Here is a 25,680-nt window from a genome sequence, read left to right as displayed (position 1 = left end):
ATTTCAGGTTCTGTGGACGGAATAACTAAATGTTGACGGTGGTGGAGATTAGGCTGTTTTCTCCAAGATTAGTTGTTCAATTCTTTCAGATAGTTTCGAATCTTATGTGGCTCAGACCTGGTACTGGATTTGCATCCTGTATTTATGGTTCTTGTTTTTTGGGAGAGGCGGAGGGTAGCTGTTTAAGTATGGAAAGCGTTTTAATGAGTTTACTTGGATACTTGGTTGCCCGGACAAGAGGGGAGCAGAGCTTTAGGACGCATCAATCTGTGGCACAGTTTGTTATTACTCTCTTTGTGCAATTTATGACGGTTCGGATCTCTAAAGAGTAAAATAACTGAGAACAATCTAATATGTAAATGCTCACATTAAAAATATTAAACTTGAAGGACAAAATCGCCATTCAATCTCATTTAAATTGCAGTTATAAAAAAGAAATAAAGCTACATAAACTATATATAAAGATGTTTGTAATTTACTAACATGTAATAAAACTCTAAACATATAATAAACTTTAGTTGTAGTAATTAATACATTAAGAATTATAAATAAATATTCAATGCCGGTAATATATATTAAAGACACGACACAAAGCCGCAGTGGTACAGATAGCCTTCTCCTCTCTCCTTGCAGATTAATGAGTTGTTAGAGTAACCTCCTGGCTGCTCAAATAGAAAGTATTTACTGATTTATAACTTACTAATAAATGACTTATAAATTAAGGAACCAAATGTGTAGGAGTAGCGAATGTTTTGTAATTATTGTTTGGCTAGTATTTCTTTATAATTAACAATAGCTATCAAATAGGTTTATCTGTTGTATGGGGCTTTGATTATTTATTTGGCAAATATAAAAGAAGAATATAAATATATTTTTATAGCATAATCTAGTACATAATTCAAAATTACAATTTTATCTTAGCTGGAATTCTATTCTTAAAAAAATCAAAGTATGGAATAAACTGAAATAATAGGGTGCTGTCTTTATTGTTCTACTAGGTGGTCGCGGAATCACCGGGGCTTCAGCCTACGAGGAGGATTAGTCAGCAAAGTTTGGGATGGGATTGGCTACAGCGAGAATGGGCTAGGAAACAGATGGGGTTCGCAGGTCGGTGTGGATGTTTTCTTACATAAAAGGGAACTTTCAATAATTCTTCGAAGGACTTATGAAACTTGAACCTTTAAATCGGTTTTAAAACTTCATGAAGAAGGGTGACGTTAGACTTATTTTTTATATGTTACTTCTTTATTCTCTGATTAAAGTAACCGGCTAACCGAAAAAAGGAAGGCGCATTATTGGATATTATATTGTCACTGGTTTTATAATATTTTCTTCAAAAATAATAATAATAATAATAAACTTATTGAAACTTCAAGAAAGTAGCAGCACAAAAAATTATTGTTTGTGAATATTTTATAAATTTTATTAAAATTTTTATAAATTTAAACCTTGGCATTTTTTTAACTAAATATTTATATTTAAAAAAAAATAATCATAAATATTCAAGTTAGATACAATTTCAAAGAACAATCTATTTACCCACGGTTACATCTTCAGAAGAGAAGAACCACCTATTTGCTCTGAGTGTAATAACGTCCCTTTAACTGTACGCCATATCCTGGTTGAATGCCCCAAATATTCCAGAGCTAGGCAAAAGTGTAACATTCCCTCACAACTGGAAGAAGTATAGAAGGACGATGAAAACAGCGTACAAAACACTCTGCGATTTCTAAAAGATATTAATGTTTTTAATTCAATGTAACAATAAACACTTTACTACGCGAGGTCACTTTTAACACACAAACTTATAGAAATCGGTATTTTACAAAAGTTTGGTAGTAGTAAAAATAACAGCAGTATTTGATAATAGTAACAATTTAGGAAGGAGTAGGTTAGGCAGTGTGAATGTGTGTGTGAAAGAGGTGTAGGGGTGCCAATGCCGAGGCAGGGGTGGCAAACTTTTGTCTTCTTGTCTCGCAGGACGTCTTCCTGCACTTTCTCGGGAGCCACTGCTTTCTAGGACGGGTGGGTCTGTGTCGGGATTGGCACCCTGGCACGCGTATGAATGGGCTGCGTAAATGTAAATAGATTTAGGATTGTAAATGAGTGAGAGGAATATAGAGTACTCCACTCAATGTATATAGAGAAATATATCTATTAGGATGAATGTATTTATTAGGATGATTGTATTTATTAGGATGAATGTAATTATTAAGATGAGTGTATGAGTGTATGAATGAGATCTCTATGGGATGCGAGGAATATTGAGTACTCCACCCCAACATTAGTTAGTTAGGTTAGAAGGAAATAGGAGTTAGGCCAACCGTTAGGTTTGTTTCGATCAGATTGACTAGGTGTAGGTTAGGCTGTGTAGTAAAGTGTCTATTCTACAGTATAGTTTAGGTGCAAAGGACCCTTGATGTTGCGCACCTTACAAACCCCCCCCCCCCCAAAAAAAAGAACAATATATTAATTTTTTTGTAACTTAAAAGGAAATAATAACTAAATTTTAATTAATAGAAACTATACTTAGACTAATGAATGCATGGAGCACGAATTTATCTGAAACTAATTTAATTACAAAAAGGAACATTACCAACAAAGTGTAAGAATTGTTTATTTTGAGATGGTGATTTAACGCGAATGAAAGGTGAGTAGTTACGGCCATTAGTGCAGCTAAGGTGAGCGATCTATGTCTTTAAATGTTAGGCTCGGGATTTTATTTGATTTATTGGCTAAATATTGGAGTAACATTAGAAATGTTTCCATGACCTACTGACCTCTGTGAGTTGGAGTAAACATGTCTCTAGAAGTAGACATCAATATCTTTACCTCTAAAATTCGATTTAAAAAAGAAAATGGAAGAATATTTGTTATGATTTCTTTTCAGTATACGTCCGAATCTTAAAAGAACAGCAATCAATTTTACGAACTTTCTAGACAGATTAAAAGATCAAGTTGTTTAGATTTTTACGAAAGTACTTAATATCTACAAAATCAAAATTCTGAACTTTTAGAGCAGTAAGATTGTGAAATAACTAGACTACAGTATCGATAGTAAAAACCAATAGTAATCAATCAAACAAAAAATTGAAAAATTATAGTAACTGGGAATGACCAAATAAAAGTCAAGTGAGATGGAAGTCCTGCAAAATCAGTTTGTTTGTGAGAATCTACTTATTGTAAGAAGAAATTCTTGTTTAATTATTATTACTAAAAATGATCTTTTATAATATTTCTGATACGGGTGAATCAAAATCGTTTGTCAGTGATGCATACTTCATTTTATTTATTTTCTTACTTCAATTTATACAGGTAGTCCTCGGGTTACGACGGTCTCGTGTTACGACGTTTCGAGGTTAAGACTCCCATTTACAGTACAGTACTGTACAGTATGTACTATGAAAAGCCCGCGAACTACTGTACGTGATTTGGTGTGCAGCAGCTCGGGACCGAGAAAGACGGCGTCATCAGCATCCCAGTATGCCATTAAGATCGCTGTCACGATCACTTTTTGCCCTTCATTATGGCACCCAAACGTAAGGCAGACTCTTCTGATGGCAGTGCGTCGAAGAAAAGGAAGGCCATCACCATGGAAGTAAAATTAGATATCGTAAAGTACGCTATTGTTTTTTATTACTGTTTCATTTCATTATTAAACGTACTGTACAGTATTTTATATGTGTTTTTTGATAATTATGTAGAGTATATTGAGTCACTTGTCACTGCTGCATAACGAAATTCTACCGTTATTTGTGAAATTTGTAAATAACATCAATTTTGATAAATTGTAATTAAGTCAATCGACCCAAAAGTGATATTTTTTTATTTAATTATCTTTCTTTTCTCTATTTTGATTATTATGATTTTAATATTCTTTATTATTTTATTATATCATTTAATTTAATATTATTATTTCGTTAGTATTATCAACTATTATTGTTGTTAAATGTTGTATACCAGCATGTATTATACATTGTATAGAGCATGCAGAAATAAAAGAAGAAGAAGAAAAAAAAAAATTATGTAGAGTACTGAGTTAGGATAGGCTAAGTGCTTACAGTACTGTACTGTATATGGTACAGTTTACGTATGTTCCGACTTACGTCGAAAAACGGTTTACGACGCCGCGTAGGAACGGATAACATCGTAAGTCGAGGACTACCTGGACTTGCAGAGTTCTAAGAAGCAAATAGAATGGTACCCTGGAGCCATCCAGTGGAAATTCTTAACAAGTAGTACTTATTTATTGATTTATGCCGCCAAGAAAACCGCGCGCCCAATGTGAACTCATGTCAGAAAGTGTCAGAGAATAGTGGGTTAGAATGGCCTATGAAGAATGAATAATAAATTTTTTGTAGCAAAATATTTTCAAGACTCTGACGAATGGAATGAAAAATACAGAATTAATTATTTTGTTAGAGACAAAGTATAGGATATTGGCTATTCGGCAAAGAATTTCCGACTACAATATTTGGAGGCGGTAGATACTGGAATGTTCGGATGACCCTCACTCTTTATAATCAAATTTTATTGGGCCAATTGGCTCATTTTATTTGGAAGATTAGCCTTTTAAATCACATAAATACCACCATGAATATACAGGCTTCGTGAGCGTAAATTATTAAACTAAGGATTGAAGATTGGCGAGGAATCGGTCAAATAAAAACAACTCGTCTTTTTGCCAATGTTTCGACAAATATATTGTCTTCTTCAGGGCGTGGCTATCTTGCAACTCAACCAACCCGCATAGCCACGCCCTGAAGAAGACAATATATTTGTCGAAACGTTGGCAAAAAGACGAGTTGTTTTTATTTGACCGATTCCTCTCCAATCTTCAATCCTTAGTTTATAAATGCCACCTTTAGCTTTTATCTCTATAGAGTCTCTATTCTACTCCACATTGATAGACGCTGTTCATCACACTTTGCTTTCTGCAAAGGGAGTACATTGTCCAGAGGCCGGCAGGACACTGAGAATACTCCAAGGCTCTAGACATTGAGCTCATAAATAAACAAATAAACAACGATAAGGTAACAGGGAAGGGATTAGCTATGCGGTTAGCGTACTGGACTCCCACGCGGAGGTCCCGGGTTCAAATCCGGCTGCTGACCCTTAGATTTTCTCTTCCTAGGAGCTTTCAGCTCACTGACCGGTGATGGACCGTGTTGCCTGTAACGAGAGAACACTGTCCGGTGGCCGGCAGTGCACTGAAAAAAGCTCCGGGCGCCAATAACCTTAGATGTTGACGCGCCTTAAACATTAAAAAATAAAAAAAAAAGATAAGGTAATGTAATCGGGTCTATCTCTAAAATTATTTTTAGAATAATTAATAATTTGAGATCACCTAATTAGCGATAGTATACGATGTTAAGAAGCAACATATTCGCTTACTTCAACAAACAAGGAAGAAATATTGAAAAAAATAAATTAACGTAGCCAACAGAATGCGCGCCCTCTCCAAAACAAACCCAGCTCTAACTAAATGAAAATAATCGATCGAAAATGCCAAGACTAATTTGTTAAAAGCTTGGATGCTCCTCACGGGTGTAGGAGATATCTTGCAGCTGAACAGATCGTGACGAAACTGAAAGCGATGTTAACACAATTATACCATGCACCGCCCCCGACCTCCTCTAGAAGGCACCTCACTAACTGGCCAGACTGCCCACCTGGTTTACAAAATGGGATGCTTTAATATAACATAACACATCTGCTTGGCCTGTCATAATGAGAAATTTCAATTTCTGATTTCACACACCCTCCAAACAGAATAGAAAAACAAAAGAAGAACTCGATAGATGTTACTTAGATATGCTTTTCAAATTAAACTTTGATAGAAGGCTCATTAAGTGAATTGTAAGGCCATGGAGAGAACAAAATAAAATAATAATACACACTACATTATAAAGGATCTAAAGAAGGCCCTTCATTCAATTATTTTTGGTTTTACAAGGATGGTTCCCGAATGAACGAGAGGTCTCTGGAGAGGCTGCCTACTTTGAAACTTCCTTGGTGGTACCCTGGGGAGTTGGCCACTGTTTTCCAGGCCAAGATTTATGCTAATTTCTGTTGTGTTTTGGACGAGCGGATTTGCAACTCCTTAGTGAAAGGGGTTTGCTTCTGTTCGGAATCAGACTGCATTGCACCATTCTGGTGTTGGATCGTTCTAGGAGACTAACAGAACTGATACTGTTGAAGATGTTCTTCTGTTCTGGGTGTCGGGTCTTATGGGAATTTGGAGTAACTTGGAGGTAGACCGGTTAGCCATTTTGGGAGTCTTACTCCCCAATACCGTCTTAAATCATCTGTCAGCGTGTCGTTGGCGAGGTCTGTCAGATAGCTTTCATCTTTGTGTATTTACGACTGACAAGATTGTTGATTCGAGGCATGGGCGATTGTAACACCATGGGGTCTACCAGAAACTTCTCTCAGACAACTGGTCGGTTCTCTCGTTGTGTATTATGATTAAAGAAGACTACTCCACAAAATGGAGCAATCTTATTGTAGAATTTATAAAATTAAGTAGGATACGTCCACCTATCTTTAGATTTAGAATCTTTAGTTGGATTAGTTGGCTGTTTTCTTTTAAGCTGATGGCTCATTTACTTCGAACAGCTTTGAATTTTCGGTGGCTCAGGTTGGTTATTGTATTTTCAACCTAGACTCTCGAGAATACTATACTTGTTACTGTTATTATTAGCCTAGTTACAAGGGATCCAAGAAACTTAGGATAGTATTTCTTCCCGACCGACATACTAATAAGCCATAATTCAAGAAGTTAGCGCTAAAGAAATTGGATGGCCAATTTTAGAGGAGAAAGAATTGGAAATAAATTGACGTTCTGGGCGTTGGGCTAAATAAATTCCTTCTCTGAATCTTAATACGTTTACTACTTTTGCTTCCAGATGATTTGTTTGAGCAAGTAATTGAAATATTTTAGTAAAAAATAATTTTCAGCACAATATTTCAACATATTTTCTAATTTTATTACTTTTTCGCAAACATTTTAAATGCTGTCAGAGCACAATAACCGCAACGTTCATTGCTCAAATAAATTTAAAAAAAAATTATTACTTTTCCCAATTTTCTGACTCAGTATGTTCAACACGTTATCCCTACTTATTGACAACAAAGTCTATAAGTACTTAACAGCTACAGAACAGCTCTTCAGCCTGACTAAAACGATTTCTTCTTTTTTTTAAATAAAGGTGATTCTTTCCGGCTGTCACTGGTCGATCGTAATGTCACTCGCACTCCGTCCCACATCACTTATTTTATTCTACACTTATATATATAGTGAGCAAATCTATACACACTCTATACACTCACACGCAACAAAGGCGATCCTTTCAAGTGGCAACCTAACCTGGGAAGCGACCGTCCTTTTTCCACAACCCTGTACAGTATGGCAGCACTTTTTTGTAAGCCCAAAAGAAAATACGGGGTATAATAGAGTTCTTTAGAACTTATATTACAAAAACAAATGATTAAAACGACCACTACGTAATATTCATTTCACTACCAAAACAATTTTTGTAATCTTGTGTATTACAAGTGAACACACAAAAAAGAGGGTCTAGTTTTTTTTTTTTTTTTTTTTTTGGCGCATCAACATCTGAGGTTATTAGCGCCCGGAGCTTTTTTCAGTGCACTGCCGGCCTCCGGACAGTGTTCTCTCGTTACAGACAACACTGTCCATCACCGGACAGTGAGCTGTAAGAAGCTCCTAGGAAGAGAAAATCTAAGGGTCAGCTGCTGGATTCGAACCCGGGACCTCCGCGTGGGAGTCCAGTATGCTAACCTCATAGCTAATCCCTTCCCTGACATTTTTATTATTTATGGTAAAATACGTTTTAGGTATTTTTTGGTGCTGCCCGGAGCCGCCTTAAACTAATCTATTGAAAAAATGTTATAAACACTCAAAACAGTTTTTCTTAAAATGCTTTCTGTGCGTATGTTATGTAAATGCAAAGTTTAAAGTAAAGATTCGAATCCATTTTCGTAAAAATCTTTAGAGGGTGAAGTGGAAAAGTAGTAAGACTTATGGTTGAGGAAATGTCCTAACAGCCGTGAATTCTAGCATACGATGAACTCAAATGTAATCTTTCCTGACCAATGGGTTTCACAGCTCTGAGGATGATCTGGTCTCTATGCTGTCTAATGCTTATCAAAAGTAAATAAGAAAAGGAAGACTGAAGCTGGCAGTAATTCCTCTTCCTTGGAACAGTCAATAATTCACCAAAGAAGATGGATTCTACTCTTCAGAAAAGCACGGCTGATTCCACTGAATCGATTCGAAAATTTGACTCGTTTGCAATACATTATTCAACTAGTGTTGAATAATTGAGAGAAATAAATGAAAGCAATGAAAGCCTTATTCTTAAAACAGTTCACCCAATTTAGTCGAAAGTCTGATTAATTACTGAAGTATCAGATTCAAAGCAATAAGAGAACGCGCTATAATGAGAAAGCCTTAATAATCGCAAAGACTCTGTTGGGCTTAACAAAGGGTAAGAAGACAAAATGGAAATGTTAAAGAAAAATGAAATTAAATGTGCGGTTAAGAAAAGATTGTGCGGAAATTGAATTAAGGCATTTTAAAGACGATTTGAAATTGGATGCGTTTCTTTTAGTTAAATTCAGAAGGAAGAAAACTTACGTTCTGTGATGCAGTGCAGCACTACGGTTTCTCCCATAAGTCATGCAGAATGAGCTGCAAGATAAACGTAAGTTTTCGAAAACAATGATTAATTGCAGAAAAACGAACACTTCCTTCTTTTTACATGAAGTATAATGGGCACAATGAACAGTAAATTTGGAAATTTTAAAGCAAATTTAACAAGAAAATCTCTAGGAAAGCCAACATGATGATAAACAATCTACTGGTGCAACGGTCTTCAGCATTTCTTTCTTATCCATCTTTCCTTGCATTTTTTTTATTTCAAATGAGGAACAAAAGAAAATAAGGAAGATCTTGCTAAAAGTTTGAATTTTGATGTATTCAGATTTGCACACAACTTTAGCTCAACAATTAGGACTAAATCAGTAACTCTGGCAATATAATACATAAAGACAGAAAGATTATCAATTAGCCGACTATGATGAAGTAACAAGCTTAGTAATAACCCTAGCTAAAGTCTGAACCAATGGGAAACAACTGCTTCAACCCCGAGAAGAAGATATAACATAAACTTGCTTAACTTAAAAGAATGGTTAACAAGTATCAAACATAAGCCCAATAAGCAATAAATGAGTTTAAAAGTATTGTTGAAAATTATTTAAAAAGCTGAAAATACAGCAATAATTGTTTAAATACGATCGCTAGGAATTTAGAAAGAGATTTATTCCTTCTATAACTGATTATTGCAAAGGGTGGTCATGATAGAAATTCTATAACTCGGAGTTTTATGATGTAATAGAATAATAATTTGTAAGGTACGATAGAGCGTAGACAGTTGTTATTGAAATAGGTAGGTGTTACAATAATGTTTGCAAATATTTGTAACGTTCATTACCACTGTTTATTGGTTAATTAAATTTTTTAAACTGTTATTGATTATTGGTTATTGCTCTATCTAAGAGTATTAAATGAATTGAAGGGTAAATACATATAAAAACTTATTGTTGTTAACTTAGGGTTGTATTTTTAATTGAAAAAAGAACTGTACAAGTCATTCGTAGTGGGGAGCGCACTAAAGATGGAAGGTTTATTATTATTATTATTTTTTTTTTTTTTTTTTTTTTTTTTTTTTATTTTTCCTTTTTTTTCAAATTCCTCGCGGCCCGCAGGCAAGGGAGGAACCTGTTTTCTTTGGTATTACCTGTGGTATTACGGTTCTAACTGGAACCGGACAATTGTCCTATGATAAAGACAAAAGAAAATATGTCCGTGCTAGTCTCTGGCGTCTTCCCTTAGCACTTCCCTTACAATGCGGCAGGTGTGGAGAACCACAGCCTGCTGCATCTCGTATATGATGGTCTTCCTGATTCCCATCATGCAGAGGCCCTCACCCAGCGACCGCGGCACAAGTCCCGTGGCTGAAATAATCAACGGCTGAAATAATCAACAATCAAATTATTATTATTATTATTATTATTATTATTATTATTATTATTATTATTATACGATGCAGAATGAGCTCACAAGATAAACGTAAGTTTCCGAAAACAATGATTAATTGCAGAGATATGAACACTTATTAATCAACGAAAACAAATAAGAAATTATGTATTAGTTATCTGAACAATTTGAAACAATATTTTTTTAAAAAATTACCCAATCATTTTCAACTCATCAATTCATTGACCTATTGTTTTTGTGGAAATATACGCCAAATCCATTTTCCATATTGTTTTTTGGAAACCAATACGAATTCTCGTGGTAGAACAGAAAATCCAAGAAGATTAAACTTGATATTTCGTTGAGATGTCACATCTCTGAATTGAACATCAAATTTTCGGTAAGGATTTCATCAATCGTAAAGAATTTCTTTTTCACTTTTATCATGATTTTTTCAGCAATATGGCCAATAATCTTAATTTTCACAAAATTTAAAGCACTCTGTACAAACATGAAACATTGTTTACGTAATTCAAGAAGGAAAATTTGAATCTTCTAAATTTTTTTAGCTTTATGTGAAATAAAATTTTAAACAAGGCTAATAGGATCATTTCCCCGGAATGGAATACTGGACGGAAGCCTACTCAAAATTCCAGAAGTGCCCCTATTAGTTTTTGATTTTTTTTTTTTTAATTAATGTTGTAGATACACAATAAACGAATGCACAGAGTGAAGTCCTAAGCAAAATCGGAGTGTTTTTAAGAAAACTAAAAATTAAAAAACAAATCATTTGAGTAGAGTGGAATTTGCGGTCGCCAGAGTATTTTCCTTTATCCTGTTAGCAACTAAACCGCACTTGATATTTCCGGTCTAGAGATAAACAGGGGAACTCAAATCGGATACTCCCGGTGTAAGCTCAGAGAGAGAACCAGCAAGATCGCAACACCTTCTCCTAGGAATACTAAGAGGAAGCAATAAGTAAGTAATGTAACAGTAATCTAGAACTGCCATCTATTAAAATGAAGACATAATGTTTAAATAGTAATAAGAAAGATAAAAACATAACCTCTAGAGTAAGGAGAGGGTTGTGGAAGAAGGCGGGTGTGCACTTTGTGGGGGAGGTTTGAAAATAGCGTGTCGAGAAGTGTTGTTGGAGACCGAGGAGGGGCCAGTAGTCTACTAACAGCATCCCTGTTCTCACATACAGATAAATCTACATGGCAGTTGCGTTATTGTGAGGTCGCTTTCCTCTTAGTAAGGTGGTCTATACTTACAATACGTGAGTGGAATATCCTCCACCACTCTACTGGGGCCTACCTAACTGACTGTGTACACACATTGAATACCATCAGCACGTGTCCCTGGCGCTTCTATAGCAGGTCCGGTAATTACAACTGTAAGGTTATATATCGGCAACAATTCTGGTCTAATTCTTTTTAGACGGCAAGTACATTATACTCCATTATTTATATTGTATTCACATTTACCAATTTTTTAAATTCCTATCTGAATAGTTATTTTTCTTAAATCTATTGATTTTTTTGGGATATAATTTTGAGAACCGACCAAAAATGGAATCAATCTCCGATACCGACTTTAAAAGAGTAAAATTAATCAGTTTTTAATTTAATCTGTCAGAGAAATGCTCACCAAGAGAAGCTTTGAGATTGGCGGACACATTGTACATTACAAGTGCTTGTTTTTTGAAGAACTTACAGGCCGATTCGCTAATGCTTCTGTAATTAATTCTTCTAAAACTAAAGCTCCTAGTCTGTCGTAATGATATCTAATCCCAAAAACAATCCTGACGAATGAATGAACATACGTTTATTGTAAAGCTAAAAAGAAAAGAAAAGCCTATTTTTTGAGGCAGAATTTAAGCCCAACTACCGATCCTGACCTTAAGTTCCCATTAAACATATCAAATAAACTCCAAGGCTGAAACCAGAGAAATCGAACCCAGTAGCATAATACAGATTAACTTTGCGGGCCGAGTCTCTAACCACTCGGCTACTCCAGCGCCTTTATGTTTTAATAAACAAACATGTCACAATGGAGTCGTACAATTAGAAGCATTATCATTGGTTACATAATTGAGGTTAGTGGTAAGGAAGAAAGACAGGAATCCCAAATTGGTGCATTAAGGATTAACTGCAAAAGTACTGAACAGAGAACGAAGTCTTCTTGTTTTTTTTTTTGTTAAAAGTTTTAAAATATATTTAACTTTTGTATCTTTAAGAATTTTATTTTTATATGAGTCGCTTAGGCAGGGATTGGCTCAAGGATTAGTGTTGGGAGCTCCTCTTATCAAAACTCTCTGTCAGTAAGACAATGTTATGGAAGTTGGTAGTGCACTTAAAAGCGCTGCAGGCACCAAAAACCTCAAATTTTGTTCTGCAGGATATCAGCAGCGAACTTGTTTATCTTGAACAAAACGCGACAAAAAGGAAATAAAAAAACATGGCAGAAAAATAGATTAGAAGTACTCGGAGAATAGATTAAATTAAAAAAAAAATCTGTAATGAAATATGTGGGTAGTATACCCCTTTGCTTTTTGCAAAGTCATTTATAAAACTTTTTATTTCAGAAATTTAGTCAGTCCATGTAAGTAAACAAAATGCAAAAAAGATGAACAATGCAATCTGAAGGACGTCAAAACTACCGCTTAGTAGCATACTTGACCAGATACCAACATTACTGGTCATCCCTGAAAGATATTTCAGGACTTCTGGAGGTTTAGTCAGCGAGGTGGATAGTCAGGGACGAAAGGCGAGAAACTGTACACAAGGATTAGGGCAATGAAAGAACGTAGTATCTGGGCTAGCTGTTTTGAGAAATTGATATTATTATTTTTTATTTTTAATTTATTTCGTTATTTACAATCTGTATAATATAATATACAATAAGTAAATAGGAGGGAAGGGATTAGCTATGAGGTTAGCATACTGGACTCCCACGCGGAGGTCCCGGGTTCGAATCCAGCAGCTGACCCTTAGATTTTCTCTTCCTAGGAGCTTCTTACAGCTCACTGTCCGGTGATGGACAGTGTTGTCTGTAACGAGAGAACACTGTCCGGAGGCCGGCAGTGCACTGGAAAAAGCTCCGGGCGCTAATGACCTCAGCTGTTGATGCGCCAAAAAAAAAAAAAAAAAAAAAAAAAAAAAAAAAAAAAAAAAAAAAGTAAATAGGGAGAATGAAGTATAAATGTATGCGTGAAAGGCAGGAGGAAAGAAACTGCCCAGCGATAGCACTTTCTACAGGATATGATTTTTAGGCCTTCAGACTGCGAGGAAGTCGCGGGGCCACTGGCGATTCAGTCGGCGCTTATTGTTAGGAATGTCAGAGGAGGCGAGAGACTGTACAAGAGGATTAGAGCTAGTCGAGAGAGTAGTGTGGAATTTTTGATATTTAGTCTTGGCGAGTTGGTCTATAAAGAGGATGTTGAGGTCAGTGTGAAGAGTGAGGTTAGTCACGTAGAAAGGAACGTCAGCTATCTGTCGGAGTAGTTTTGATTGAAATGCCTGTACAGACCGTATTAAAACTGTCCGGTAGGACAGTTGTATAAGGGTTGACCATCAAAAACTGCACGAAAAAGTGTAACGTTGAAAAACACCCAACTTTGACAATTTTTTTCTATTTTTCTATAAAAGATAAAATTCCCAAATTTTCTTTATAATATAGGGCAAATCCTCCTTTATAACTGTAATTTTTTTGCAACCACCCAGATCTAATAGGTTTCGAGAAAAAAGTTGCCGAAAATGAGCAAAAACGGCTTTTTCAAAAAATGTTCTTGTTCTTGTTCTTCTTCTTCTTCTTCTTCTTCTTCTTCTTCTTCTTCTTGTTCTTGTTCTTGTTACCTTTTTTGTAAACAACGTAGCGCCTAAACGCGTGAACCGATTTTCATGAATGAAGTGTCATTCGAATCGAAATTTTGTACAGATTTGTACTTTAAAAGTCTCGACGCTATGCCTCATAAGGAGGGGAGTTCGCCCCACCCAAATAAGGCCCTTTCTAAAACTATTATTACCAATATTTCTACAAAGCTTAGTCCGATTTTGATAAAATTTAGCTCAAATAAAGTGGTTAAAGCTCCTCTTCGTGGCTGTGAAGTGCCATCATGCTCTTACACCTACTAAGAGGAAGTACTGCAATCGTTAAAATTATCAATGAGTGAACCGATTTACATCAATGAATTGTCGTTCGATTCAAAATCTTTGCCTTTTAGGGAGAAGTACTGTAATCGCAGTTTATTTTTCTTGCTCCTCTTAAAAGGAAGTACTGAAATCGCAGTTTAATTTTGCTATTTACGTACAAATACCTTCCTATTTTATTCAAAACGCTTTCTCAAAAAAATGGTTATTGAGGATGGTTTGGGGACCGCAACTATAATCATTCTTTAAAAAGATCTCTCCAGTTACGGTTCCGATTTAACACCTTATCAGGTTATAATGATAGAATAGCTTATTCCAAATTTTAAAAAATCTGTAAAGCAGACGTAACTTTGCAAATAGACAAAAAGGAAAATCTATCCAAAAGGTACAAAAATCTCCTTAACAAAAACTTACAGTTTTAAAAGTTAAGTATAAGGGTTGATTAAACGCCAAAAGGTACACAAATCAGCAGTTCCCAACATTTCATTAATACTTCATTGATATAATTTAAGTAATTTTACTGCATTAACTTTTCCTTCACATTTTTTAGAATTTATTAGATGTCACAGACCCTTATGCTGGCCAGTTCATTCATAATATTTTTTTATTATAATTATGATAAAATGAGTGATGAATTATTCTGAGTAGTCACATATACATGCATGTTAAAGTAGAAAAAAACAAAGTTAGAGTCGGCCACTTTTTAAATTTCAATCACGGAGGATTCAAAACAATATTTCAGTCTTAAATTCGTCTTACCGAAATATTCGTGAGCACAAATAACATACATTTAATAACAAGTAGATTATTCAACAATATTTACTCATTTCTCAATTGTAATTTAATTTAGTCCCCCTAATTTTACTTATGGTAAAATACTGGAATAATTAGCTGTCCTAAAAATATGCATATCTTTATTTTCTTTATTTTATATTACATATATATAACATTGTGGGAAGAACACCTAGATTGAGAATGTAATTGAAGAAAACTATATTATTTGCGATAAAGCCAGATTATTTATTACTTATTATTACAAACGTTTGACTACAACATAAAATAACAATTACTTTAATCGAAGAATGAACTTAAACCAATGATTTTTATTTAAAAATAAAAATAAATGCATAAAATCATTGATGTAAAAAAAGTTTATGAATTTTTTAGCCTCTTATTTTTTTTATATTTTTTATAACGTTTTCTTTTTCACCTGTGATTAATAGTTAGATTATTATAGATAAATAGATATTACAGTCAATCTAAGTTAAATGGTGTGCTACTTGAGTAAATATTTTGTAGACGAAAATGGCCAGCATAAGGGTCTGTGACATCTAATAAATTCTAAAAAATGTGAAGGAAAAGTTAATGCAGTAAAATTACTTAAATTATATCAATGAAGTATTAATGAAATGTTGGGAACTGCTGATTTGTGTACCTTTTGGCGTTTAATCAACCCTTATACTTAACTTTTAAAACTGTAAGTTTTTGTTAAGGATATTTGTAGGTTTGGCTGAGCCACACAGCTCTAATCCGTAAGTCCACATAGGTTTGGGCATAGTGTTGTAATGGGTAATTTGGAGCGTCGTCCAAGTAGTCTGTAAAGCAGTTTCGCACGTTTTGTCATGGCTTATCTTTTAAGTCTAGAATGTGGGTTCCACGTGAGTCGCTTGTCTATGTAGAGCCCAAGGAAGCGCACCAGATCTGTACAAGGAAGAGGATTGCTGTTGAAGATGACAGGTGGACAGGAGCCCCGCCGGACAGTAAACGTGGCGTGCTGGCATTTCTGTGGGTTCATTTCAATCCACCACTTCTTTGCCCAGGATTCTTATATTAAATTAAATTCGAGAACTCGTATAATTATGTAATTCTCAATGGTTACGTAATACGCATTGCAGTTCCATGTAAAACGCTGAGTAAATAAAGGAAAATTGAAAGTATAAAAACCATGGTAACATATTGTCAGTAGAATAATATTACAAAATAATACATTTCATGCAACAGAAAAACGAATTTTATTTTATTACGGTAACCGAAAGGAAAATAGAAAAGAGGAAATAAAACATTTGGTAACACGTGTGCCAACTGTATTTCTTTTGCGCGCACATAAGGGTTCTCAAAGGGATGGAGAGGGGGTGAATAAGAAACGGTAAGGGCTGCCTGTTAGCTGCAATGCAATAAAAATGTAGTCCGTCAATAACGGTACTACCCGGAGAGTATCGTATATTTGGGCTCGCATTGTGCAACACCAGATTGGGGCGCAGGCAGAGAGAGAGACGCTTGAGGGAAGGCCGAAAAAGAAAACACTTGTAGCTCTGAGGGGTATTTGTGAACACTACCAAATCATCATTTAAATGCGCACGACACCACGCTTAAAGTGAGAATGTCTTATATATGCTGTAGACGGATAAAAGACTGGGGCAAAATACAAAGAGTGAAAGTTAAGTGACAGGTATATGCAACCCAGGAGACGACCTAGAAGAAATGGATAACGTCTCTCAACAGAGGGGCGTACTAGTCCGTCAGGGGTGACATTCTTTCACCCTTGCCTGTAAGAAGAGGGGATACGCACTCTGTTTCCCCTCCAACATGGCAATGCCCTACTCAATTTCCGGCGGCGATGTTGGCGGGACATTGATATCTCGTCCAACAAATCTACCCCACTTTACACACCCTTTTACACAGGATACATTTTTTGTGGCATAACGGAAATTAATTAGGTACGAAAGAGGGGGTGACGTCAAAATTTATTGAAACCACAAAGCGCCCGAGTATCACTTTATTAAAATATAATTTTAGCTCGTTCTCTCAGCAATCAATGAAAATGAAATATACACAGATTTTCACATTTAGCCAGAAAAAAAAAAGGAAACTGTGTAATATTTTAATCCCTCAGAAATTTCCCAGCTGCAAAATGGTTTAGAAAACGTTGCTTCGCAGAAATATGAAACGAAAATCACCTCAGCACCTAGATTCAATTTAATTCAACTGACCTGAATATTCCCTACACCAAAGACCTAGTGCTTCCCCATTAAAAACATTCCCATAAATCACTATCACCTACCCAAATCCTCTAATCGTGAAGCTAAACTCCCCGCACCGTCCATTCCTGAAAACTAGAAGTGTGTCGAGAGACCCTAACCACAGGCTCGGGACAATAAAGACAACACAGCTACCTAACATCCTCTATTCACGAAACATGTCCTGCCATACAGTCCAAGAGAATTTGCTATCAGAAGCTTTAGTCAGTCACAATCGTAGAACATTCCAACACCACTTAAGGTGGAGAAGACAAAAGAGTTTGGTGTCATCAACGCAGTTAATTATCAAAGCAAATTGTTCAAGCTCATTCCTACTCCTTTCTGTCCTCCAATGTATGCTAACCGCATCGCACGCATAGACCTCGGCAGTTGTCGTGCTTACGACAGTTCTCGGCTGCTCTTTGCTCTGTGCAGTCACCTCTCAGTATGTGAGTGAGTCTCTCTTCGTTTTACCGCAGTCTGTTCCTCACGTTTGTTCTCTGGCACTCGTACGGAAGTGTTTTCCGTTTTCCGCTATTCTCGCTACACCGCACGTTCACCGCAACTGTACGATTGCTCAGTTTACTACTCTTCCTGTTACACCGCAATTTCAAGTGTTATCCCGTGTTCACTTCTATTCGTTACACCGCATGTTCACGGGTACGCAGTTTTCCGCTATTCTCGCTACACCGCATGTTCACCGCTATAAAAGAATATTTACGCCTATTTGGCCTTCAATCAGCTCGCCTTTAGTCAAGAGGACATAATCTACGCTCATAAAGGTATCTGGGGCCAGGGGGTGGGGGAGTCGACTCTCTTTTCCCTTTGGGGTTTCCATCTCCTTAGAGCTGTGTCACGCCAGTGTCCACATCTTGCAAGGTAAGCCTTATTATTTCATTCTATTTGTATAATTTCATTTGATTGCCCGCTTAACGAACTACACTCTATTCTATACAGTCCACTTACCGCGTTTGTTTGCAAAGATCAAACACAAATTCAAATCCATTAAGAAACTGAGGTTTTAGACTTTCATTCGGAAAAAGTAGCATAGTCTTGAACAGGCAGTTGTCTTACAGTGTCCTCTTTCGGCTTCTTGTTAGAAAACAGGCCGCTTCTCCAGCCCTTCCATCCATTTCGGAACCAAGCGTATGACTTTTAATGTGATTAACAAGTATCAAATCAGACAGCTTTAAAACAAAAAATAGCTTTTATGGAAAATCCAAAATAAAAACTGAAAATCAAACCCAAATTCCATGTTTATAATTACCTAATTGTTGTGAAGTGAAGCTCGCAAATGTTCATTCTTTAAACAACTTTTAGGTACACTGAATAAACAATAAATTGCAATCAAACAAATCAGTAATCCCGCCAAAATCATCTTCCTTCCATTTTTCTTGTAAAAACCGCCATTGCTGGAAGCTTCTTATGCATTTCCAACAATAAAGAAAGAGTGAGACACTATTACGATTTCTTTCATAGGAACATGACACTCAAATTTTAGGCCTATTATTACTCAAAGGACTCTGTTGTAGGGCTATTAAAGTATAAATCAAACCCAGAAATTGTTTGCAAAGAAAATCCTAGATGAAATTAAATATATTTCTGATTTTTTTTTTCCAGAGAAACATGAAGATGGGTTCGTTAAGAAGACAGTGACTTAAAAAGAAATACTAGTTAGATCTTTAAACCTCAAGGAAACAGTTGATGAAGGCCATCCATAGGAAACTTTGTAAAAGACTCGCCACAGCCCCCCCCCCCCAAAAAAAAACACGCTAGTCATAATTTAGAGGCAGACGTCCCAAGAATCAGTTCGAATTTGGATTCGTTTACAAAAGAAGTCATTAAGGAAATCCTGACACTTTCATTGTCCAACAAAATTTCCTACGTTTCCTCAACGAATTTTTAATTACATCCTATTGAATATTCATTCCCAAGAGGACATAGGCGCCTGAAAGCCGAGGTGTGGGTGGAAAAGAGAGAAAATGTTAGAGGGGGGAGATGGAGATTACCTGATCAGAGCAGAAGTGCGTTAATTTCTAACAATCAACGCTCTTTTAATCACAAATTTCCCGAGATTTTGATACTGGGGAATTTTGATAATTTATTGAAAATGAAAAAAATGAAGAGGATTTCCTACGAATCCTGTGCCACTTCGTCTTACAAAAGAGAAAAAGAGAGAGGAGATGTCATGTATGAATATTGAAAATGTATAACTTCTATTTGTTTGGATACTGCCCAATTTATCTCGACATTTTTTTTGTTGGCACGGGACCAAAGTTTTGTTTTCAGTTTGTAACAAAATACTAATGTTAGTTTGCAGTTGACATTTTTAATTTGTGGCCGCCAACAAATTTCGGATTCAATTATTAGACAGTTAATTTCCAGTTAAGTAAAAGTGAAAAAAAAAAAATTGATATGAACACCCGAGGAGTTTATAGTTACCAACACATAATTTGAAACCTGCAATCATAAACAGATAGTGGGAAGGTATAAGTTAGTTCGCAATAAACTAGGAGACCTCAGCTCTTTATATCTTTATCGCGCTCCAATTTGGTAAAACTATCGACGCGAATTTCAAAGAGATGTTACAAATTTTTTTGTTTTTCTTTTTTTCCTGCAGGCGATGTAACAAACAATCGTGTACGTGACTCTGAGAGTGAATTCTGTTCTGTCCCTCTCTAACTTCGTATGGGATTCAGTTCTTTCCAAAAAGCTTACCACAAGCGTATAATAAAAAAATTGCAAGTTCAACGAATTTCATAAGATTAAACTTAGAATGCGCAGAATGCCGAATTAAAGCTAAAAATTAATCTTTGATCTGGATTATTTTATTGTAATAAAATATTTTAGCGCGTAAGAAATTAATTGGGAGTTACAAATGCAAAATAAATGCAGTTCGATAATGCAACGGCAGACTGAATGAACTCATATTCTTCACTCAACATGATAAGGCCAATATGGTTTTTTAAGACATATTAGACTTCTAGCGGGAAGTTGACAGCGTTTTTTCAGGGTACTCACAGCCCTACGGGTACCCCAGTCTAGCAACACCAACACAATCTAACAACACTTAACTGAACTCCCCATACACAGTACACACAGGACCAGAAATTCAATCATAATAGATTGTGTTGGCACGTGCAGCATCTTTTCTATGACTTGATACACCACCATTTTTCTTATTACGCGCTTTACTTCTAGTATTTCTGATGTCACCCCTTTGTGGGAAAGCAAACACCTTTTTGATCAGTTATTCGGGCAGAACTACACCCCAACCCGCGACCATTCTAAGAACAAATGTTTAGAAATACACGTTTTGAATTCTTTTTTCTTTTAGTGATTACGATCTCACTAGTTTATTTGCATAAACGCGTAGTTACAAATCGACTCTTAATGTGTTCCTCCTAAACTTTTTGATCTCATTCTCGTTTTGTCCAATATTGAGAATGGCTGCCTCCATTAATTTCCCGAGGGACATTGCGTGAACAAACTAAATGTCGTTTCTATCCTAAATAAGGCTGCGTACCAAAACCTAAAGTGGCCCCGCGTGTTCATTTCTATGCATCTCCTGCCCTATTTGTTCAGGGTGGTCTGAATCCTTTTCCGGGATGCCTATGTTCATTATGCCTTACTTACTGCACCATCCGGATAAGCACAAAAACTAAATAACTAATAATTAGCACTGGAAGAAAATGATTAGAGAAGGATTACGTGATTTTAATTTCGGTTAAGCTATAAAGATGGCAGGAATATAGAGTACTGATCCATCCATTAGTTGTAAGTTTGTATGTAAATAGTTGTATATAGTAGAAGGATGAATGTGTGAAGCGAATGTAATTATAAGTAAGAATGAAGAGTGAGTGATATTCTAGTGATAAGCACCTAGACGATGCTGGCTGTATGGCGGAAGCCAAAGCCAAAACAAATGCAAAAAAAAAAAAATATTGTAAAAACTACAAACAATGACTTCCCTTCCAACGAGGGAATTCAAGAATTTAATCGCTGCACTGTGGCACTGCCATTTTTGATGGTTTCTTTGCTTTATATCTGATTTTAGTTCGGAAATATTATCATCTATGTTTATAATCATTTATTGTAAATACTGTCCTGCCGAAAACACTGAAGTTAATGAAGAAATTGGGAGGTACCAATAACCTCCGATTTTGTTGCTTTAAGGCTAAAAAAAATTATTTACCTTAAGGGAATTTCCTGTACAATTTGAATCTGCCTCTTTTCGATTCAAAAGTGAATACAAATATACATATTTTACCCAAAAAGTATTAATTTGCCCATAATATGAATGACACTGCCAAGTGCATTTAAATTTGGAAGAATAAAGTCAAAGAAGAGAAGGATTCAGTTCACATTTTTATTTCATTTTAATAATTTTTAATTCCATTTTTAAGACATTGATCCGTTCAACCAATAGGAATCACAACTCTCGCTAAGTAGACTAGTCCTACAAACAAGAAACAACAACATCAATGGCACATATATCGTGATACAGGAGATCGGAAGCAGACAGAAATTAAAACAAAATTATTTTATATAGATTCCCCTTGAGGCCACTCCGATGGCTCACAACATTACAAAACGGTGACCAGACATTATTACCGCCATTAGCATGGTGGCTACCACTTAAGTTGCCCTCGGGGCTTCTCTTCTCGCTTCTGTGCTGTTTCCTAACTAATAAAGTAGTTTGAAATTAAACTAATGATCTGCATTCATAATAATGAAAAGCACACAATTTCTGTATAATTTGTAAGTTTTAACTCTTCAAAATACCGATGAGAAGGCTTAATTTAATACTTTTAGAAACACCCACGATTAAAAAATAAATAATTCTTAGCTGCGTGCTGGCTGCTCTACCTACAGCAGCCTCAGGGCCATTTATAATGAAGAATATAAATTGAAAAAGAAAGCTTTTAAAGAATTCCATATCTACTACGATTAGTGTACGTATGTTAAGGGTTAATTTTGTATACTTAAAGCCTTCTTACGGTACTTAGTGTTAATTTTTAAATTGACTTCCGTTTAATGGACACATGGATCAACTTTAGCTGAACATGGACCAACAAGAACAAGTTCTAACTTGAATAAATATACATATATGTATATGAATTACAAATGATTACCTACATGTTTGTTCATACGTAAATCTGTACATAATGTTCGACACCATCATGTTATTTAAAAAAATAAAATAAAGAAGTATGGAAATTAGAGCAATGAAACGCAGACATGCCAAAAACGTTCAATAATCTAAACTAAAGAGAAGATAGAAGATTTATTTACATAAACTAGGAAGGGCATCATTCTACCATCAGATCTTCCATATTTAATATTTTTCATGAATTACCATAATTTGTTTCTATTTTTCATTTGATTTATTCTTCTTTTTTTTTGTGAACATATGGAAGGGGGAAGTTTTTCCGAAAACAAGTGTACGAGAGTTCTTTTCTTTTTTAGTTTGTATTAATTACACTGCGGCCAGTTTTTGTTAGCTAGAATCGAATATCAGAATTCTTTTTTTCTAGCCTTCTGTAGACAAATATGTAGCCAAACACAGCTGTACAAAGCGGTGAGTTTTTATTCCGATAGCGTGAAATGCATTATCATTAATCTGTAAGTAATTATTAAATGATAACTTGCTATTTTCTTGCAAGAATAATAAAAATAAAACTGGAATTTAAAATTAAATAATTGATAATATTGTCTTACCTTGTTTTAAGATAATACATGAGCAACTTAGTAGATCACGAGTCCAGTAGCACTTGACATTTGACACTAGTTAAATGAATTTACAACACTATTTGCACTAACACTGTATATCACTCACAAAGAATAACTTAAACGCAATTTAAAAATAGAACTTCACTTTACAATGCACTAATATTCACTTTAAAAAATCACATAAAAAAAGAGTAACCAGTAACGAGTTAAAGATGGCCGCCGGCAACTGGACAGGCAGATCAGTAGGTAAATTTAGGTTATCAAAGCAGAGTGACCAACTTGTTTTTCATTTATTTTCATTCATAATCTACAAAAATATTTGTATAGTGAATATGAAGTTAGCGAATCAGGTATTTTATTTGATCTATTTACGATCGATGTTTAAAGCAGATTTTAAATAATCAAAGAAGATTGAATTAAATTAATGCAAATAAAGAAAAATCTGGCGTGAACTCCCACTAGACTTAAAATTTCTTTCAGCTTAAAATATTGTAAAAAAAAGTCACTGGTTACATTTTATTTAGGTGGACTGCGCATGGCAAATAAAGAACAAAAAAAAAGTTGATCACTTGCTTAGATAACCTTACCAGCTGATCTGCCTGGCTGGTTACCGACGCCCATCGTTACTGGTGCCTCTTTATTGACGTGATTTTTTAAGCGAATATTAGCGATTGTTAAAGTGAAGTACTATTTTATAAATTGTGTTTAAGTTATTATCAGTGCGTGATATACAGTTTTAGTGCAAATAGTGTTGTGAATTAGTATAACAAGTTAAGTGCTTTGAATTGGTGATCTATTGAGATGCTGATGGACTTTTATATTCTTTAAACAGTAAATTATTTTTTGTAATGTTTAGTTGTTTGATCAGTCGTTTACTAGCTGTTATCTTAATTCGACAGCGGTATGTTAGAATAGGTTTTAGTAGTTTCTTGTACTTATTGTTAGGGTTTTGTTAATGCTAACTGTCTCAGTTGGGTTATTATTGTTGCAGTTTTATGCTGAAGAGTTATATCGAGATAGCACACTCCTTGATCTTTCTGATTCTAAGAGATTTCTCGATTGTTTAAAGGGATCTTGGATCTTCATTTCGTAATCCTTCTTAGTGGGAAGATTTTTGCTTACGTTTTCGATAGCTTTAAATTAAAAAATTCCTTTTTTTAGCTAATCTGTTATAAGATTAGTTAATGTGTTGAAGTCGATGATGGTCCTGTTAATATCTGTGTTTTCGTCTTTTGTAAATAATATTGTGTGGCAAGAAGCTAACATCGTTATACTAGGTGCAGGTCTGTGCATAGAGTAGAAGACAGTTCTGAAAATGAGCTGAAAAACATGACAACAGTATTACGCTGACGCAACTACCCAATTATTGAGCACCTGCCTCCTATTGTGGCCTCTACCGATTTGCTTGGTCCTGCCAAACAGAACCGCGATCCGATCGAACTCTCCCTGCATTCCCTTTCACTCCATCCATCTTACCGCGGTCGTCCAGCTCGTCTGAATCTTGACGCATCTAAAGGCTCAGTCAGTAGCTTTTTGGAATTTCATCGTTAATAATTTGTCCTCTCTTAAGTTGTATAATAAGTAACATGTCTTATGTGATATAATAGTTCTTATTATAAAAGCAATATTAATTTTAATGAGAGAAAAATGATATCCCAGAGCCAGTGAACGCTAACGCGTTGAAATATTAAAGTTATCAATAAAGTTTACTAAAAAGAAATAACCTACTATGTTTGTCACAGGATTAGTAATTAACTTCGAGCAGAACGGCGAATGCCACGAAATGCACCGGTATATATTTGACAAGAAAATTGAAGTGCTTCAGAAAGAATACTAGTACTTACGGTCTTGGCACGATAACATTCAATCAATTTCTTTAAAGACTTACCTGTAACAAAATAAAAGTGTAATTAACACAAGTGAGAAGATAAATCTTAAAATTATATTCATTGGTCTTAAAATTTTAAAATGCTTGATTCAGAAATGCATTTTTAACAAATTGACTGTCAACTTTTTCTCTGGAATTGGATTCAAATGAATCATTTTAGTTTCTCATGACGTTTTCTTATAAGAAATTAATTTTGCTTTCTGAAAATAAAAATGCCTGCAATTGACTAAATCTTTGAATGAGAAAAGAAAATTATTACTACACCTTAACACACAAAATACCAAATACATACACAAAAATAATCGTTTTATTCGTTTCTTATATTTCTTAAAATGCTTACCAATTCGAGATAGAATCCTGAATGGAGATAAAATGGCAAGTTAATCGTTGGGTCATCATTGGTAAATGTCTATGTACCTTAAATACAACTGAAAGCCAATGAGGTCACGATAATAAAAATTTCCAAAATGATTACAGAATTGAAGAGATTTTGAAAAACAAAAGATAAAATATTTATAGACCAATTTTTTTAAAAATAGAATATATATACTAGATGAACGATGCATTAAGGCTCTGAACCCTGCCAATCAATTTAAATTTTCCTATGATGAAATTTTTGAATAAAGTATACAAAAATCAGCCAAAAATTAGGAACACTATTTCGAAATACAGTCGAACCTCTCAATAACGGACACTGGCGAGGGAAAGCAAAGTGGCCGCTATTTGGAGGTGGTCGTTAGAAGGAGGTAGGCAAGTTTCATAATGAAAAAATATGGGTTTTTCCCCAAACATCTATTTAAAAATTGTTTAATATTAATAGATTTAAAA

The 25,680-nt window shown here is 35.1% G+C and overlaps 1 protein-coding gene across 7 annotated transcripts in view; it reads right to left on the bottom strand.

The window, feature by feature from the left end:
- Positions 1–25,680, bottom strand: part of unc-5 — a 689,026-nt gene that overhangs the window by 321,816 nt on the left and 341,530 nt on the right. The window contains exon 1 of one of the 7 annotated variants that reach the window (XM_074136745.1): positions 22,953–23,171. The exons of the other annotated variants lie outside the window; for them this stretch is intronic. The gene's annotated coding sequence lies outside the window, so the exon portion shown is untranslated. Of the gene's footprint in view, positions 1–22,952; positions 23,172–25,680 lie in introns of those variants that run through there. 7 annotated transcript variants of the gene reach the window in all.

Source organism: Rhodnius prolixus, unplaced genomic scaffold (genome assembly GCF_049639745.1).
Source record: "Rhodnius prolixus isolate KJV_2025 unplaced genomic scaffold, Rpr scaffold_1, whole genome shotgun sequence".
Taxonomy (NCBI): Eukaryota; Metazoa; Arthropoda; class Insecta; order Hemiptera; family Reduviidae; genus Rhodnius; species Rhodnius prolixus.
The sequence above is the reverse complement of the archived record's forward strand: the minus strand, read 5'-3'. Positions and strand labels throughout refer to the sequence as shown.